Genomic DNA, 5,636 nt, shown 5'->3' on the forward strand with positions numbered 1-5,636 from the left:
CCACAATCAGTATGAGAGGAATTCATTGCTACTGAGTTATTTTTGTTGCTAGAGCAAAAGTCCTCTCGGTTCCCTGGACTAAGATCAATCTATGTTTGTATCTACTGTGCTGTGCTAAGTCGCTTCAGCCGTGTCCAGCACTTTGTGACCCAATGGACTTTAGCCCACCAGGCTCCTCTGTCTATGGGATTCTCCAGGCAAGAATACTGGAGTAGGTTGTCATGCCCTCCTCCAGGGGACCTTCCTGACCCAGGGATGGAACCCGTGACTCATATGTCTCCTGCATTGGCAGGTGGGTTTTTTATCACTAGCACCACCTGGGAAGCCCAGTATATATCTACACGTATAGCTATATCTAGACACACAATGAATCACACTATTTTCTATTGAGTCCACTCTATCAGACTTTTTACCCTATTTATCTACCAACATTTATGTTATTAAGACCATCAATGGGCTTTCCTGGTGGTCCAGTGGTTAACAATCTACCTGCCAGTGAAGGGGACACTGGCTCGATCCCTGCTCTGGGAAGATTCCACATCTTAGGGCAACTAAGGGCAACTAAGTCCATACACCACAAATACTGAGCCTGCACACCCTAGAACCTATGCTCCACAATGATAAGCCTCCTCAATGAGAAGGCCCCCACCTCGCACCCCAAAGAAGAGTAACCTCCACTCACCGCAATTAGAGAGAGCCCACACACAGCTGTGAAAATCCAGCACAGCCAAAAATACATAAATAAATCAATCTTTTTTTAAAAAGCTCACCAATGTCCCATTTTCTAAATCCCATAGCCAATCTTCAGTATTTCATTGTTTTCAGCATATCAGAAATTTCTGACCCAGTGGATTCCTCTCCCTCCTTTTATGAAATACTTCGTTCCTTTATCTTTTGGGACACATCCCTTTCCACTCATCATCACCACATGGAGAGTCCAGGGTTGCTCATATTTAACATGTCCAAATATGGACTCTTGATTTCCCTTCTTAAATTTTCTCCTTACACGGTCTTCTTAATCTCAATAAATACTAACTCCACCCTTCCAGTTCCTCAGATCAAAACCTTGGAACAAGTCTTGTCTCTGTTCTTTATTCCAGACCCCAATTTCAGTCCATCAGATTTAATTTTTATGGCTCTATCTTCGAAATACATCTAGGATCTGACCACCTTTCACCACTTCAATCACCACGATCCTGGTATAAGCCACCATTATTTCTCAACTAGATTATTGCAATAACTCCTAATTTGTCTCTCTGTTTCCACACTTTCCCTTATGTAAACCACTTCATTCCATAGCACAAGCACACTCAAAGCTCTTTAGCATCTTCCTATCTTTGCAGTGTGGGCCTCCCTGGTGGCTCAGTGGTAAAGAATCTGTCTGCTAATGCAGGAGACTTGGGTTCCACCCCTGGATTAGGAGGGACCCCTGGAAAAGGAAATGGCAACCCACTCCAGTATTCTTGCCTGGAGAAGTTCAGGGACAGAGGAGTCTGGCGGGCTACAGTCCATGGGATCACAGAAGAGTCAGACACAACTTAGCGACTAAAAGGCAACAACAATCTTGCAGAGTAAATGACCAATGTTATCAAAATGGCCCACAAGATTGCATGTATCACTCCTCCAATTTTATTTTCTTTTCCTCTGCCCTCACCAACTCCACTCCACCACTCTGCCCTCCTCGTTATTTCTTGAGCATGTCAAGGATGCTTCTGTATCGGGAGTCTGAACTTGCTATTCCTACCACCTCGAGTGCCTTTTTCCCATATTTTTTTTTCCCTTTTTAGGTCATCCTTTCCATAGCATTTGTCACTATCAATGATAACATGTATTTTACTTATTTATAGGTTTATTGTATATTCTTCGTCCCTAGACCCTAATGAGGTCAAGGAGAATACCTGGAATACTGCAGGAATTTAATACATATTTTGTTTAAAAATGAACAAACAAGTTTACTGAGCACCTATTATGTGCCAGGGACTGTTCTACTTGCTAACCCCTGTATATAACATATAAACCCCTCTCCGTAAAGAGAAGTAGGAGAGGCAAATGATTAATTTCCTTATAAAGACCCTAACACTGTTTTTGCACTTCCATGCACCTAGGCTATTGGTATTCCCATACATTTCTTAAAGATTTATATGTGAGTACCTTTTGACCTTTGAGAAAACCATGCTCTAAAAATAGTCTAGAGGGCCAGCTCTGAGAAAACCGAATTGGGGATTGATACCACCTCTCTCTGCGGCTTTGGGTGAATCCAAGAACCTTTCTGCTTCTGTTTCCCCAGCTGTAAAATAGGATTAATAGTTCTGGCTTCATGGGAGTCTTTTGAGGATTCTTTCATTCATGTAGTAATATTTATTGAAAATGGTAAGTGCTAAGTAGTATTATGCCTAATTAATTAGGTCTTCATCTCCCTGGTGTGGGTTATGGTGTCTGGCTGGTCATTAATAAAATATGCTGGAAGCTTTGCAGATTTTCCTTTCAGAGCTCTCCTGATGGCTGCATAAGCAGAGCACGAATTGGGCATTGAACCTTGTAGTTAAATACATACAGCTGTTTGAGTTCCACTGTGCTCACATTTATTTAGTTCTCAGACAATACAAAATTGGAAGGTGCTGAAAACATCAGTTAAGAAAGAGAAATACTACAGAGGATTCTAGGGTGGTTAATAATAAAGCCAGGAAACAAAATTAAGACTCAATTTGGATTTGCCAGATAATACTAACGGAAATCCTAATACCTCCCCTGAAAATCTGAGTGGTAGTGAGATCATAGTGAAATAATAAACAATAGTATAACTAGTTGCTATGGATGACATTATAGAAGAAATTATATAAGGATATTGGATAAGACATTACTTATGGATGATATTTATATTTTTGTTACAACATATCACAGGAGAAGATACTCTTCAGAGACTATTCTTGTAGTCTCTGAAACTGTTATTGTTTGAGTTTCCCAGAAAGGAGAGTCTTTGTGGTCTTATTTTAAAATCCAGTGCAATCCCAAAGAGCAGGAGTAAGCATAAATAGAAGGAAGAACAGAAGGAAGGAAAAACAAAACTATGGTATGTCACTGAGCTGGCTGTTGCTATATGCAACTGATTGCTTAGTCCATGGGACCATGTTCCTTCAGACCTTCTCAGGAAACACAGCAAGGCTGTACTATTTCAGTACTTAGACCACACATTCACTCAAACATTCCCACATTCATGAGCCTTCTAATCGTTTCTTCCCTACCATGTTAAGGAAGATCCGGTGTCTTCATTTCCTGCTGATCATCATTATATACAAGTTTCAAGGAGCCATACTGATAAACTATTAGGGCTGGTTCCAGGGATCCTTGACAGACTATTGAATCCTAAATGATCCCTGTCAATAAAATCTCCTGTGTTAAGGCTTATATTCCACCCCTTCCAATTCTACTTCTCTCCCCCCAAATCAGAACATATTGTTGTGTCCAACTCTGTGCAACCCTGTGGACTATAGCTCGCAAGTCTCCTCTGTCCCTGGAATTCTCCAGGCAAATATACTAGAGTGGGTAGCCAGTCCCTTCTCCAGGGGATCTTCCTGACCCAGGGATAGACTCTGGGTCTCCTGCATTGCAGGCAGATTCTTTACCACCGGAGCCACCAGGGAAGCCTAAGTGTTAAGTAAGTGTTAGTCGCTCAGTTGTGCCCAACTCTTTGCGAACCCATGGACTGCAGCCCACCAGGCTCCTCTGTCCATTAGATTTTCCAGGCAAGGATACTGGAGTGGGTCGCCATTTCCTTTTCCAGGGAATCTTCCCAACCTGGGGATCGAACCCAGGTCTCCTGCACTACAGGCAGATTCTTTACCGACTGAGCTACAAGGGAAGCCCTAATATTATCTAAAAATATTGTTTAATATTGGATTGGCCAAAAAGTTCGCTCAGATCTAACCCTGACTTTAAGATGTTGATACAATCTCCTATCAAATGGCTGTTACTGAATCATTGTCTGCACTTCCATGCACCTAGTCTGTTGTTATTTTCACACATCATACTACTTAGCGCTTAACATTTTCACATGTTTGAAACCTTTTCTTAGAATTCTGTCCACCCTTGGCTGGATTTCCCCCCTCCCCCGCACCTCCCCCCCACCCCACATCTATAGCTCCTTCTTATCCAGTATCCTTTGTCAGTTCCTCTTCATCAACTCGTCCCTTAAATTACCGTATTTCCAAGGCTCCTTCCTTGGTCATCTTGTTTTTTCTTCCTTCAATAAACAGGTGCTGTGTGTCCTCATATAAACCTCTGACACCTCTGACTTGAACTACAAGATCCCAACTCTTCATCTGTAACCCAGAGCACTCAGAGAACTCTGGCTCTATGATTTCACTTCTCTGCTGAACATCTTTGCTTGGATGTCACATAGGCCCCTCAAATGGAATATATCCCAAACAAACCCCATCTTCTTTTCCTTCCAATCCCATCTTCTGCTGTTTCCATATTTTGATGAGTGGGTCTCTTAGGGAACTGTCTACCCAAATCAAAGATCTAGGGGAAAAAATCTGGATGTTTTTCTTCTCTGTTCTGTTCTGTTCTATTCCGTCGCTCAGTCGTGTCCGACTCTTTGCGACCCCGTGGACTGTAGCCTACCAGGCTTCTCCGTCCATGGGATTCTCCAGGCAAGAATACTGGAGTGGGTTACCATTTCCTGTAATAAACCTCCAAAGGATTCTAAATCCTAAAAAAAAAAAAAAAAATTGTACTCAGTTATGTCAGGATTCACGCTTCACAAACAGATTTTTTTGATCATTCTTTTTTAAAATTTATTTAATTGGAGGCTTTTAGAAGTAAATCATTATGCCTCAAAACTATTTTTTAAGTCAATGCCCAACACGTAGTTACCTCTAGTCATTGATTTTCTGTCTTATTATCACTCCCATATTGGCTTATTCTTTCTTGAATTAACTCAGACCTTCACTTCTCCCCTATCCTCTGAATTAGCGATGCCACAAAGCCTGAGCCACAGACTGGTACCAGACTGTGGCCCATTAGGAACTGGGCTACACAGCAGGAGCTGAGTGGTGGGCAAGTAAGTGAAACTTTATCTATATTTATAGCTGCTGCCCATCATTCACATACTCCCATCAATGGAAAAGTTATCTTCCATGAAATCAGTCCCTGGTGCCAAAAAGGTTGGAGATTGCTGCTCTAAACCCTCCCACTTTACCCTCTGGGACTGAGCGTCATAAAGAAAAAAATTTCAAGATATCACCAAGGTCTTCAGAAAATATTTCCCATATGTCCCAGAAAATATTTCCTTTGCTGTATCTGAAATCTATCTCTTACTAAAGTATATACTTTTCCCTACAATTCTGCGCCTACCCTGCAATTCTTCTTTGTCATCTACATACCTCAGGGTTGAAATCTTTCACTGTATCCCTGGTTCTTAGCGCTAAACTCTGTACATAGTTGAAATAAATGTTTTGATTGAATGGACCCATCCCCCTCCCCTGTCCTCACCTGCCTTAATTCAGCTGTGCATCAGCTATAACTTGGAAGACTGAAAGTATGGCTGATCCTCATTATTTGTGAGTTCTCTATTTGAAAATTACCCTCCTTGCCTGAATTTGTTTATAACCCCTAAAATAAATATTTCCCAGGCT

General features: G+C 41.6%; 1 non-coding gene across 1 annotated transcript; it reads right to left on the reverse strand.

Moving 5' to 3' along the window:
• Window positions 1-3,787: 3,787 nt before the first annotated feature.
• Window positions 3,788-3,859, reverse strand: TRNAY-GUA (transfer RNA tyrosine (anticodon GUA)). Its single transcript has one exon. It is a non-coding gene; the product is annotated as a tRNA-Tyr (tRNA).
• Window positions 3,860-5,636: the final 1,777 nt, after the last annotated feature.

The sequence above is a fragment of the Moschus berezovskii genome, chromosome 6, assembly GCF_049115385.1.
Source record: "Moschus berezovskii isolate FMDL1 chromosome 6, NW_MosBer_1.0, whole genome shotgun sequence".
NCBI lineage: Eukaryota > Metazoa > Chordata > Mammalia > Artiodactyla > Moschidae > Moschus > Moschus berezovskii.